At 49.8% G+C, this 14,579-nt stretch overlaps 1 non-coding gene across 1 annotated transcript; it reads left to right on the top strand.

Annotated features, from left to right (window-relative positions):
• Nucleotides 1-5,222: 5,222 nt before the first annotated feature.
• On the top strand, nt 5,223-5,295 carry TRNAV-CAC (transfer RNA valine (anticodon CAC)). Its single transcript has one exon. It is a non-coding gene; the product is annotated as a tRNA-Val (tRNA).
• The last annotated feature ends 9,284 nt before the right edge of the window (nt 5,296-14,579 follow it).

The raw sequence follows: 14,579 nt of genomic DNA, 5'->3' as shown, positions 1-14,579 counted from the left end.
GTCCAAGTTCTCCCTTGTTGACGTGTGGAGAATCCGCAATCTTTCTGTCCGCCAATATACGTGGTGTCGGTGCTCAAAGAGTCGCCTCTCGCTCGCAAGATTGGACCGGTTCTATATTAACAGTATTTTTCTGAATATCGTGAGTGGCGCGGACATTGTCCCGAGTGGCTTCTCAGATCATCACATGGTTACGCTTTGTGCTTGCCTACCAGTTCGGAATCGTGGTGCTGCCTACTGGACCTTTAATGTGAGCCTTTTGGAAGAAAAAATGTTTGTTGATGCATTTCATGCATTCTGGAGGGCCTTGCTCCAACGTAAACCATCCTTCCCCCGCTTTGGGCAGTGGTGGGACAATGCCAAAGTACAGATGAGATTGTTTTGCCAACAATATGGAGCTTATCATACTCAACACAACTCTGCCCTTCAATCCCTGATTGCCAAGGAAATACTATCCTTGCAATCCAACCTCTTGGCTTCTAGTACTGAGAGAACGAAGTCTCTGCTGGCGAAGAAAAAAGCTCTTCTTGCTGATCTATGTGCAAAGCAAGCTAGAGGAGCGCTGATTCGTCTCCGAATGGAGAACCTGCGTCATTTGGATACCTCCTCCAAGTTCTTTTTTGCACTGGAAGTCCGAACTAAGAGAGGTCAGCAGATAACTTCAGTAAGGACGAAGGAAGGAAGAATAACACACGATCCAAAAGACATCAGGTATTCCCTCAAGAACTACTTCTCTGACCTGTATCGCGCTAAGGGAATCGATAACGAGATCACGGGATCCTTGACTTCCTCCTTACCCACCTTGTCGGAGTCTGCGTGCCTGCAACTGAACAAGGAGCTAACCATGGAAGAACTCCATGCTGCTTTACAAACCTTACCTTCAGGTAAGGCCTCTGGCTTGGATGGGATACCTGCAGAATTCTACAAAGCTTTCTGGGACCTCCTGGGACCAGAGTTACTCGAAGTTTTGGTTGACAGCCTACGATTAGGCTTACTGCCGCTAAGCTGTCGTAGGGCGGTACTCGCCCTGGTCCCAAAGAAAGGAGACCTCCAGCAACCGCAAAATTGGCGTCCCATCTCACTGCTTTGTACGGATTACAAAGTTTTCTCCAAGGCTCTTACCAACCGGCTCAGGCCCGTGATTGGCGACATCATACACCCCGATCAATGCTACTGTGTTCCGAAAAGGACAATACATGACAGTATTTTTATCGTGCGTGATTTAATTGATATCTGTGATCTTAAACAAAGAAATGTTGGTTTGGTTTTTTTAGACCAAGAAAAGGCCTTTGACACCATTGATCACTTTTATCTTTTTTCGGTTTTACGTGGGTTTGGGTTTCCAGAAAATTTTATCTCTCACGTACAGTTACTGTATAATAATATCTTTAGTCTACTCAAGGTTAACAATATTTTATGTCCACCTTTCCCGGCCAGTAGAGGCATTCGCCAAGGATGTCCTTTGTCTGGCCTCCTGTACTCCCTCGCTCTTGAACCTTTGCTTGTTCGCTTGCGTGCACGTCTTCTCGGTTTCCTTCCGCAACCAACGGCGCACCCAGTTAAGGTGATCGCTTATGCGGACGATCTTTGCGTAATCGTTCATTCGGATGAAGATGTCTCAGCCTTGGTCCAATGTGTCCATGAATTTAGTTTGGCAAGCTCTGCAAAGGTCAATTGGAAGAAGAGCAGTGCTCTTTACCTTGGTCCACAAAATGGAGCCATTCCTCCAACTCTGCCCGAACAACTTGAATGGACAAGGGATGGAATCCTTTATCTCGGTGTTTTTCTTGGCCCTGGAAACTTCATTTTAAAAAACTGGGAGTCTCTTATAATCAAAACTGAGAGACGGTTGCTGAAATGGAGGGGTTTACTCTGTCAACTTTCTTATCGAGGCCGAACCCTTGTTATAAATAATCTTGCGGCATCAATGCTTTGGCATGTTTTAATGGCACTGCAGCCCCCAGATCCCGTTCTCAAAAAGCTACAAGCTACTTTTATCGACTTTTTTTGGGGAGGTAAGCACTGGCTTCGACCTGGTGTGCTCAGCCTGCCTGCTGCTCAGGGAGGACATGGACTGATTGCTGTTTCTAGCAAAGTGATGGCTTTTCGCCTCCTTTCACTTCGTAGGCTGCTGTACACCGACGTCTCGTGGAAAGCGTCGGCTCACTGCCTGCTTCAGCAAGCAGGGAAACTCAACTACGACCAAGAACTGTTCCTTATAGACACCATGAAAGTTGATGTAACACCAGTTCCTCTATTTTATAGGAGTATGCTGAAGGCATGGCAAGCGGTTCCTGTTCGCCGTGACAACAGGAACTATTCTCTTGAGCTGTTTTTAAACGAGCCCATCTTTCTAAACCCCATATTTGAAGGGGTCTGCAGTAACCGTGCTTTTATGCAAAAGTTTATCGACGTTGGATGCATCAAGGTTAAACATCTCAGAACCCCTTTTCCTTACAAATGGAAGCCAGCTGCTGACATTGCTGTAGCCACCGGAGTTCGATCCATTCGAGTCATAGGAAGGATCTTTTCTGTGATCCTGCGTTTTTTCAAGGGAACCGGGCTAAAATGGGCCCCACAGGCGGAAGCTAGCCCTTCTTTATCCGAATTTCTCTTTCCTAGACTTCTACTTCATTTTCAGGGCTTCACCTCTTTTCATTTGATGGAGAAATCTTGTGTTTATGCTTTGTGTGTTTTAACCCTTGTTCATGATAGAACCGCAAGCGCACTGGGGGAGAATGTTCCGGACCACTCCTTTCACCACCATCAATTGGCTTACTATGTACAAGGCCCCCATCGCCAAGCGCTCCGGAGACTTACAATGGCGGCTGGCGCACTACATTTTACCATCAAATGTTTTATCGCATCGCATATGTTCCGATAACACGGAATTATGTCCGTTTTGCGGTGCGACGGAAACCATTTCTCACATTTTTGTTGATTGTCCTCGGTTGGCACCCCTTTTTACAGTTTTATCGCGTGTGGTCCGGGGGCTTGGCCTAATTTTTACGCATTGTGTTTTTATCTTCGGTTTCACCACTTCCCGCCTGTGTAAAGATGAGTGCCTTTTAGCCAACTATTTGTCTTCTGAAGCAAAACTTGCCATATACTTGTCGAGAAAACACAGGATGCAAAATGCCTGTAATTCTGCTGATGATGCTGTTCACCTCTTTAAAGCCTTCGTCACATCGCGTGTAAATCTCGAGTTTCAATCGAATGATTGCACAGTGTTCTCACAACGGTGGTGTGTCAAGGCATCCTTATGTCAACTGGCTGATGGTTCTCTTGCAATGAATTTATGATTTATCTTGTCTCCCATTTTAAACTTGTACAGCCATCGCCTTGAATTGTTTTTTTGGGTTTTCACTGTGAACAATGTTTTCCTGGCAACAAACGGGGACAAATGTCGAATGTTTCTCTCTCTCTCTCTCTCTCCCTCTCTCTCCCCCTCGCTCTCTCTCTCTCTCTCTCTCTCTCCCCCCCTCTCTCTCTCCAAATTTGGGGGGGGGGGGGGGGTTACAGCTCGACCCGGGGGTAAATGAGTGAACTGATCACCGCTGTAGCCCCAGAAAGCTTGCAACTCCAAAGCTTCATACAAATGGAGCATCTGTAAGATGGAGAACCTACAAGATGGGGCACCTGCAAGATGGATGACCTGCAAGATGAATAACCTGCAACATTGCGTGCCTGCAAGATGGCGCACCTCCAAGATGGAGCACCTCCAAGATGGAGCACCTGCCCATTACGATCGGCCTTTTTTCAACACCTCTGGAGTGGCTCACAAGTCCCCAAGTTCATCAAGGAAAACATATCTGAAAAGTGTTATGATGTAATGCGTTCACAAACATTCCTCCAACAGTGAACATGGTGACGTGTTACATGGTGCATTCAGAAAGGAACACGGTTGGGAAGGACACGGTTGGGAAGGACACGGATGCTCTGTCGCTCCCGGCTACTGGTTGTGCGAGGTTTGTCTCCTGGTCTGTCCATTTGGATCGCATTGGGATCACCAATAAAAAAAAAAAGAAATAAAAAAAAGAAAGAAAAAAAGTCTCTCTCTCTCTCTCCCTCTCTCTCTCTCCCCCTCCCTCTTTCCCCCTCTCTCTCTCCCCTTCTCTCTCTCCCCCCCTCCCTTTCCCTTTCTCAATTTTTCACTTTATTTAATCAAACGCTTAATTTGCTCTTGATGTGTTCATAGTTCTTGTGTGAGCATTTCCTTTAAAATTGTTTGTGGTTACTGTTTGTGTCCTCACCTTTGGTTGGTAAAATTTTTTTACTTGCTGATTTCTTTTGAATATCCTTTGTTCTTTTTTGGTGTGTTTATGATCCTTATACAATGTTTCTTTGAACTCGTTGCTTGGTTTGACACTGCTTTGTGGAATGGTTTTATACTTTTATAATAAAAAGATACAAAAGTCTGTCTCTCTCTCTCTCTCTCTCTCTCTCTCTCTCTCTCTCTCTCTCTCTCTCTCTCTCTCTCTCTCTCTCTCTCTCTCTCTCTCTCTCTCTCTCTCTCTCTCTCTCTCTCTCCTATGCTAGTAAAAGTGACTATCATTTGAATATATTCCGCTAAGTTATGAATAAAAGAAATCGTTCTCTCCCGTCACGACTTCACCCTCAGGCAGCCTCAAGCAACCAGCTGACATGTGCCCATGACTGTTTGAATTTGACCAAGTCACAATTCATGACATTTTGTATTTACAGTGAAATTTCCTCTATGTAGGAGACTATGTTTTTCTAGTCAGACGTTAGTATTATCTTCTTTTTATGTAATTCGGAAGTAAGGGGCAAAACGCTCACTTCTCAGGGGCAACACGCCCACAGTAAGCGTTTTGCCCCAACCTGGTGGGCGTTTTACCTCCGGCATGGGGCAAAGAGGCCAAAAAAACAACAACATAGTTTCACTACTTGTTCTTTTTCGTTTTTTTCTATCTTGGTGTGCTTGTGCTATTATGTAGCGCTAATGTGTCCTTATTGTTTGCATTTACTTTTAGTTCTCTATAGCTGCAACAGGAGCAGATATCAGCAATCTTGCTTAATGGGGGCGTCTTGCCCCATGCTACCCTATTATTTGTATTATCTGAAAAAAAGAAATCTTCCATAAACAGGTAAAACCCTGTCCTGGGACTTATGACTAACTCTGAAGATGAAGATCCAGTTCCTTTGAAACTTTCCACTTGGTAAATTCCCATTGTCACCTTCCGTCAGGTCGTTTCAGTAACTGAGTTTTCGTAGTGTAGTGGTTATCACGTTCGCCTCACACGCGAAAGGTCCCCGGTTCGAAACCGGGCGGAAACATTTTATTATTATTATTATTACGAGCAGCGAACCCACCCCACAGGTGACCCTCTGGGCGATCTTGTTCAAAGCGAACAACACATTTTCTGCCATCTCTCATTGAGGATATTTTCTGCTGACACACCTGCTTCAACTTGGATTTATTGATGATTTCCTTTGGTGATGTTGCTGCCCATGACTCGGGGAGTGTTTCATTATCAGGGGTGTGTTTCATTATCAGGGGTGTGTTTGATTACCAGGTGTGTTTCATTACCAGGGGTGTGTTACTGTGTTTCATTCTCAGGGTGTGTTTCATTCTCAGGGGGTGTTCCATTCTCAGGGGGTGTTCCATTACCAGGGGTGTGTTTCATTATCAGGGGTGTGTTTCATTATCAGGGGTGTGTTTCATTATCAGGAATGTGTTCCATTACCAGGTGTGTGTTTGATTATCAGGGGTGTGTTTCATTCTCAGGGGGTGTTCCATTCTCAGGGGGTGTCCCATTACCATGGGTGGGTTTCATTATCAGGCGTGTGTTTGATTATCAGGGGTGTGTTCCATTACCAGAGGGTGTTTCATTTTCTCACAGGGTGTTCCATTACCATGGGTGTGTTTCATTACCATGGGTGTGTTTGATTATCAGGGGTGTGTTCCATTACCAGAGGGTGTTTCATTCTCAGAGTGTGTTCCATTACCATGGGTGTGTTTCATTACCATGGGTGTGTTTGATCATCAGGGGTGTGTTCCATTACCAGAGGGTGTTTCATTATCAGGGGTGTGTTCCATCACCATGGGTGTGTTTCATTATCAGGAATGTGTTCCATTACCAGGTGTGTGTTTGATTAATTATCAGGGGTGTGTTTCATTACCAGAGGTGTGTTCTATTCCCAAGGGTGTTTTCCATTACCAGGGATGATGTTCCATTACCAGGGGTGTGTTTCATTACCAGGGATGATGTTCCATTACCAGGGGTGTGTTTCATTACCAGGGGTGTGTTTCATTACCAGAGGTGTGTTCTATTCCCAAGGGTGTTTTCCATTACCAAGCGTGTGTTCCATTACCAGCATTGTTCAGTTACGAAGTTCTTGCAGAGCACTCACCTAAGCGCTCAAGCAAGCACTCCGTTTGTAACCTACGACTACTGATACTACTTCTCATCTGCATGCCTCACTAAGGGGGCTCGCGAACCCCACAACTTTCCGTCTTCCGCCTCTGCCCACATTTACGTGGCCTCCGACCAATCTGACCTAGCTTGGGAGCCTTGGGCGTTCTCGAGGCTCCAGGTTCGATGGGTCGTTGACCGTGGTAAAGGTCCATGGCTAATTTCTGAATGATATGGACCGGTACATGATGTTCACTGAAGCGGTGGACATGTCCAAACAGAGAGTGTCTCCTGCAATATCGAGTGCGATCGGGCTGAGTTTCGTGACCTCACAAATGGTCCTGTTTGAGACTCAGTCACACCCCGGAATCCCAATGATGCGGCCTTTCCGATTCAACCAGACACCTCAGGGCTCAGCATCCAGATGGATGAATGTTGGAGCTCAGGTAGGTGAAGTGGTCCAATGACTCCATGACCATGCCAGAGGTAGTAGGTACTGGTGGTGGGGAAGGGGTATTTGGGGAAGGGTGGGTGTCGGCGACCCATGGCAACATTCTGTGCCTTGATTTATTTTGCCATGCAGGGCATGAGGCCTTGGCTTTCAGCAACCGATTCAGGGCAAGTGAACACGACTAGCCAGTGGACAGGGTCTCTCACAAATAGGGCAACATCATTTGCATAGAATAGATCGCTGATGACTTCTCCACCAACATCAAATCCTACCTGATCTGTATGCCTTGATATGACACAGCGCCTTCACACACTGTACTTCCCTGCAAATGTCTGCTGCTCTTCTTCTGCTCCAATCAGTTCATCTGACCATATGCTTGTTAAAGTGCACATCTCTCTGGCCATTCTCAGAGAGCCTCCTCAGCGTCGACGAGTCTGACATTTCATTCAGGCCAACCGGCATGGTCTTCAAGCAGCCATCAATCATCTGGACTGATCTCCCATCTCTACCACCTCTGACATAAACTCATCCTGGGAATTCTTCCAAAGTAAACTGGTCTTTCTCATGCACAGATTTATCCCATCCCGTCTTCAGTTGTCATACCTTTCCTCCCGTCCATGGTACATGGAATCTTGTGGTAAGGCGGTTGCCCTAAAAACAACTTGCCTTCTCCTCCTGGAATGCAAATCCAACAGAAGGCAATCTCATTTCCTTTCAGAAAGCCCGGAACAAGTGTGTGTCTACCCTCAGAAGAGCCAGGAAACAATATATCTCCTCTCTCAAGAGTGAACTCTAAAACCTGTCTCCCTCTTCCAAATCCTGGAGGCGTCTGGTCAAATCTGTTTCTGGTGTTTGTTCCCCATCCATCCCCCCCTTACCTCAAACGGCGACACAGCAGACTCCACACGTGAAAACGCTGAATACCTCAACTCTGTGTTTGCCTAAAAATATTGTGTCCCAAAGCCGTCTCTCTCTGTACCCACCGTACCCAGTCGTACCCAGCTGCTCCTGGGCTCTGTGCCCTTCTCTCCTGACAAGGTGGAGAAGTTTCTGTCAATCCTCGACTCTGATTCTGCAACTGGACCAGACGGCATCAGCCCACGCATCCTAAAATCCCTTTGCACACCCCTCTCTCCGTTCTCTTCACACTCTCTTTTTCTCAAGACCATCTGCCATCAGCTTGAAAATCAGCCAACATTACCACTTAACACAAAAAGGTGCAAAAACAGATACCTGCAACTACAGATAATCAGCCTGCTCCCAATTATCAGCAAAGTCATGGAATCCATCATTGCTTCGGATATCAACTCCTTCCTCTTCTCCAATGGCCTGATCTCTGATCATCAATTTGGATTCAGACCAGGCCACTCTACTCTGGACATACTGCTTCTGCTGTCTCAAAAATGGATGGAGGTGCTCAATGTAAAACAGGAAATTAGAGCTGTCTCCCTTGACATATCACGTGCCTTCGATAGGGTCGAGCACCCCACTCTGCTCACCAAACTCTCTTCCTGTGGTATCCATGGAAATCTCCATGCATGGCTTGCGGACTTCCTCTCTCGTCGTAGTCAACATATGGCCCTGAATGGATTTCTCTCATCTCACCTTCCTGTTCTGGCTGGAGTTCCCCAAGGTAGTGTTCTGGGCCCTGTGCTTTTTCTGGTCTTCATCAATGATCTCTCTGACTCTCTGGAAAATCCTCTCTATGTCTTTGCTGATGACTCCACTCTCTGCCGCTCCATTCCTCATCCCTCAGATCGGCAGTCTGCAGCCTCCTCACTCTCTGCAGTCCTGGACAAAATCACAGACTGGTCAAGCAAGTGGAACATGTCTTTCAATCCTGACAAATCTCACACTCTTACTTTGTCTCTCCGAAAAGACCGACAGGAAAACTCTACTTTCTCAACATTCCCCCCCAAGAAGTTCTGTCACTCAAGCTCTTGGGTCTCACAATCTGCCATGATCTTTCCTGGGAAAACCACATTTCCAAGCTGGCCTCCAATGCCATCCTCCATCGTGTGAAGTCCTTCCTTGGCACACCTGAGCTGCCCACCACATACAAGGCTTTCATCCACAGCTCAATGGGTTACTGCTCTCCCTTCTGGGCTGGTGCTCCTGCCTCACACCCAGCTTGGCTTCACGCTGTTGAAACTAAAGCTTTCAGAATCATTGGAATCTCCCGGGATGAAGCTAACTCTGAGGGCCTTTCACTCACTCAACGCAGGCAGGTTGGTGGTCTTTCTGTCTTCTACTGACTCCTCTCTGGCCTAGCTCCCCCAGCCCTGTCTGTGCTCTGTCCCCCAAATACTACTACAGGTCGCACAAGATCTGCCAAAAACCCTCTTCTGGTGAAACTGCCAAAATCAAGACTCTATGCTCACCTTCACTCTTTCATTCTTCTTTTCTCCCGCCTCTGGAACAAACTCCCTCACTCTCTTCAATCTCACTCCTCCCTCCAGGTCTCTAAAACAGATGTTCACCACCATCTCTTATCTTCCCCCATCCAAAACCTTGATCTTTTCTACCCCCGTTCATTCACCCCAGATCCCTTTTTTTGAAATACCGACTTCTTTTCTGGAATTCCTCGCTGTGTCTATGTGTTTTTTTTTACCTCTCCCACCCCCACCCCCCTTCCTACGCCTCCTCCCCCCAAGCCCTCTCCCTCCCACAGATCTCCCGATGCCCCTGCTCTCAAATGTTGTACTTGTGTGCTTCCCCCTGTCTCCCCATCTTGTCTCCCGCTCCCTATATTTTGTGTCATGTATCCGTTTTTTTTTTTTTTGGCATTAATGTTAGCTCTTACACGAGCCTCGATCTTGTATACAAAAAAATAATAATAAACAATGTCACCCAGACGTCAACAATTTGCTTGCGACCAATTGACCAAATGCCATCGTTGGCCCAATGGAGTTGTGTTTGCTCTGACAGTTGGTAAAGCCATGTCCATGCACCGGAAGAGTTTAGGTGGGGTGGGGCATGAGGGGAAATGCCCCTCCTCTATTTTTTTCAGTAGTTTACAATTAAGATATAAAAAACATCCCATATTTAAACGTGAGTAACAAAGCGAAACGGAACCCAAATGCGTGGATTTCTTCCTCCGGCCACTGGCAGACATCACGGTATTTGCATAGAGTGATGTGATTGGCTGCATCCTTTTTCAAATCAGATTAACAACTTTGGGTCAAAGAGAGCATGAGGAAAACGCAACAAATGCACATGAAACACCCACGACTATAACCCAACCTCAAAGAAACAGGTGTCATCAGCAGGTGTACATTCCCATTTTGGATGCTGTCACTGCAGAGTTAGAGAGACCATTCTCAAAAGAACCAATGGAAATTGCTGAAGCTGTGATGTGTAACACTGGGGAGACATGATTCATAAAGTGCTCCATTTTATTTTTTTACTGCGTAGCCCATAGGGCAAAGCCGTCTCAAACAGTGTTTGTCCGTCTGTATGTATTGTTCTGGATCCCGGGTCTGTCGACGTACTAAGGGTGGGGTTGAGACCCCGTTTCCCCACGGCCCACAGGCCGTCGACCGCGACAAAACTCTTGGTTGGCAGGTTGCGTCCACCAATCATCGGGTTGCGTCCACCAATCGCCAATCCACCAATCATGGGTCGAAGGGTTATCAATCGTGACCCGAATACCTTCGAGACCACGTGGCCAGGAAGACCGGGAATTGAACCCCTCGCGTTCCCACACCGTATTCCAATCAGGTGCGCCAAGTAGGTCGCACGGTGTGGGTAGCGGCTTTACCCTGAGTGTTATACGGGCCTAATTGAGCAACTGGATTTGGTTTCGGATGATGCTGGGTCAATGGGGAAAAGGACGAACACGAGCAGGTCGAAAGGAAACAAAATGTACACGTCTTTTATTTACAATGGCACAGAAAAAAGGACGAGAAGCAGACTTAACAATTCCTACCTATCTAATCCCGACACAGGCACCTGGCACATTCACACATGGGGTGAATCACACACTGGTGAGACTCGTTCCGGTGGACAGGCCGACGATGACTTGGGTCCGGCAATTCTCGCGTGTGGCGCACGGATCAATCCGGCAGACAGCACGAAGGAGAATCGGCACGGAGGATGACCCAGCACAGCGGCCGACCCAGCATGGATGAAGAACCAGCTTGGAAGACGAAGGAGAAGGGCAGCACGGATGAGCCAGCTCATAAGACAGCCAGCTTGAAGGACGAACGAGGAGAGAGTTCGAAGGATGATCGGCACGGACCTTTATCGGGTGGAATCCCCTTCTAGAAGGTTCTATGGCCTCCCATTGGCCGAAGTTGGTCACGTGCGGTAATTCCCTCCCCCCTCTACCCCCCCCCCCCCCACATCCCCCTATCCCCTTCTGGAAGGTTCCACGACCTACGATTCGTAGCTTGTTGGTCACGTGCGGTCGTTCTGCCCCGCCTCCCTCCTGGAAGGTTTAATTCCCAGCCTCCTTTTGGAAGGTTTCATTCCACGCCTACCACTGTCGCTGTTGATCATGTAGACTGTTTCTCCCCGCCCACGAACCAACGTCTTCTTTCAACCATACGAAGGGTTGGAATCCTGCCGAACTCAACGCATATCTGCTTTAATTACTACACAATGGGAAGGGAGCTAATCTTTACATTTAATAAGAAATAACTGACTAATGCAGGCTACATGTTGTCATGTAATTACCTAGAGGGGGTGTCCTTAATTGCAAAACCGTAACAGTATGTATGTATGTATGTATGTATGTATGTATGTATGTATGTATGTATGTATGTATGTCCCCTCAAATGTATACCAATCAGAGCTGAGAATCTGGTCACATGACAGGGTGATGTGATTACGTCTGATGTCATTATGGCGGTGCTGCAGCTGACTCTCCACACACCGCCATTTTAATTAATATGCCGTTCATGCCAAACATATCGTCGAACCTGTCATATATCACAATGGCCATGCTCTACTTTTACGTTTTTCATTCAGTGTGAAACACAAACAAAGCTATTGTTAAAATGACCATCAAATATCGAAAGCATCGGCGTTACGTCTCTTCCAACAAAACGGTAGTACCCAAACCTTGTGGGGTATAATCTAGATTACAGTAGATCTTCCCTCAGTTCTGCAAATAAAACTTACCTCGCGAATGCCTGGATTCCTCCAAATTTCTTTGTTTTGTAGCGGCTGCCGCTGGGTTTTCACAATCGCCTTGCACCTATCAAGGACGCGGAGCGATCACCATGCCGGGCTCGTCCAGGACGCCCGGGCAGGCCCGCGCTCAACTTGCCAGGCCTCGGTCGGGACGCTGGGCCACGCCCCCTCTCGCCGGGCCTGGGCAAACGCTCCGGGATAATAGGTATATATATTGCTGCCCGATAAACGGAGTTTTCAGAGTGCCTGAGTGTTTGGTTTGATTAAAGCAACTCGGATGAATTCCAGCTTTTTGTCGCGTCCATTCTTCCGATCGACGTGGGAGCCCCAGCTCCTTCATTGGTGACCTACCGACATGGACACGGCAGTCGCCCTTAAACTGCCTACCTTCTGGGAGGCTCACGCGGCGGTTTGGTTCGCACAGGCGGAGTCCCTGTTCGCCCTGCGAGGCATCACGGCCGACGACACCCGCTTCCACCATGTGGTAGCTGCGCTCGGTTCGGCCACCGCGGCCCGCGCCCTGAGCCTCCTCGAGAGCCCACCAGCCGCTGACAAATACGGCGCGATTAAGAAGCTTCTCCTCGATGCTTTCGCCCTCCCATCGGCGGAACGCGCACGGCGCCTGCTCGACCTGCCTGAGCTCGGCGACACGCGCCCTTCCGAGCGAATGGACTACATGCTTTCACTGCTCGGCGAGCACTCTCCGGCATTCCTGTTCCGGGAGCTGTTCCTCCGTCAGCTGCCTAACCCGGTACGCCTCGCCCTGGCAAGCACGACGATCACAGATCCCCGGACCCTTGCCAGAGAAGCCGACAAGATCTCCGCCGCAGGACAGCGCATCGCAGCGGCGACATGGGACCCACCGCCGTCCGACGCAACACCCATGGCGCCCGAGCACCCGGCACGGTCGACGACCGAACTGCCGACGCAATTGGCGGCCGCTACACCGAGCCGACCACCTCCAGCACGACGACCGGGGCCTCCACCTGACCAAGTGTGGTGTTACTATCATGCCAGGTTCGGACAGAAGGCCCGGACATGCCGACCCCCGTGCACCTTCGGCAGGCCGGGAAACGGCCGGGCCGGCGTTCATTACCAGCCATGAGCGCCGGCCACATGGGCAACTTACTGTTCATCACGGATAAAGCGTCCGGACGGCGCTTCCTGTGCGACACCGGCGCCCAACTGAGCGTCATACCCGCCTCTGACCAGGACAGGCAATCCGCGGTTTGCGGCCCCTCCTTGGTTGCGGCCAACGGATCGACCATCCGCACCTTCGGCCCGCGCAACGTCACCCTCTGCTTCGGCGGCCAACGCTTTGCTTGGACGTTTGTAACCGCAAACATGCCCATGGCTCTGCTAGGCGCCGACTTCCTCTGCGCACACGGACTGCTGGTGGACGTCCAACGGCGTCGTTTAATCAACGCCGAAACCTTCAGCTCCCTGGCATGCACATTGAGCAGCTCCGCGCCGACCGAGCTGGCATGCACCGTCCCGGCGGCGAACGAGTTTGCTCGCCTGCTCACGGAGTTCCCGGCCCTCACGCGGCCGACGTTTTCGGCCGTCCCAGTACGGCATGGGATCGAGCACCACATACCAACCACGGGCCCGCTGGTCTACGCCAGGGCCCGCCGCCTCGACCCAGCCAAGCTCGCCGTGGCGAAGGCCGAATTCGACGCGTTGGAGCACCTCGGCATCGTGCGGCGCTCCGATAGCGCGTGGGCCTCGCCACTGCACATCGTGCCAAAGCTGGGGGGTGGATGGCGCCCGTGTGGCGACTACCGCCGTCTCAATGACGCTACCACCCCCGACAGGTACCCGATCCCGCATATGCAAGACTTCTCCGCCCGTCTGGCGGGACGGGTCATTTTTTCGAAAATTGATCTCATACGGGGATATCACCAGGTACCTGTCAGGGCGGCCGACGTCCCTAAAACGGCAGTCATCACGCCGTTCTGCTTATTCGAATTCTTGCGAATGCCGTTTGGTCTCAAGAACGCGGCTCAGGCGTTCCAGCGCTTGATGGACGGCGTGCTGCGTGACCTGCCGTTCCTTTTCGTTTACCTGGACGACATCCTCGTCGCCAGCACGTCCCGGGCCGAGCACCTCCTCCACCTCCGAACACTGTTCGGGCGCCTCAGCGAGCACGGCCTCATCGTCAACCCGGCCAAATGCCACTTCGGCACGACGGCCGTTGATTTTTTGGGCCACCACATCACCAAGAACGGGGCCGTGCCGCTGCCAACCAAGGTCGAGGCCATCACCACGTTCCCGCGTCCCCGCACCATAAAGGCCCTGCAGGAATTCCTGGGAATGGTGAATTTTTATCACCGCTTCGTGCCCCGCGCTGCTCAACTCATGCGGCCCCTCTACGAAGCCCTCCGGGGCAAGCCGGCCAAGCACGACATCGCCTGGTCCGCAGCAATGGATGCGGCCTAACAACGCTCAAAGCGGGCCCTCGCCGACGCAACACTGCTCGCTCACCCGGTGCTCAACGCTCCCATCGCCCTCACCACGGATGCCTCCGACTACGCGGTGGGCGCCGTACATGAGCAATGGGTGAACGGGCTTTGGCAGCCACTCGCTTTTTTCAGCCGGCAGCTCCGGCCGAACGAGCT

This window comes from Myxine glutinosa, chromosome 5 (assembly GCF_964187855.1).
Source record: "Myxine glutinosa chromosome 5, kmMyxGlut1.1, whole genome shotgun sequence".
NCBI lineage: Eukaryota > Metazoa > Chordata > Myxini > Myxiniformes > Myxinidae > Myxine > Myxine glutinosa.
Note: the sequence above shows the minus strand (reverse complement) of the source record. Positions and strands in the feature narration are given on the sequence as shown.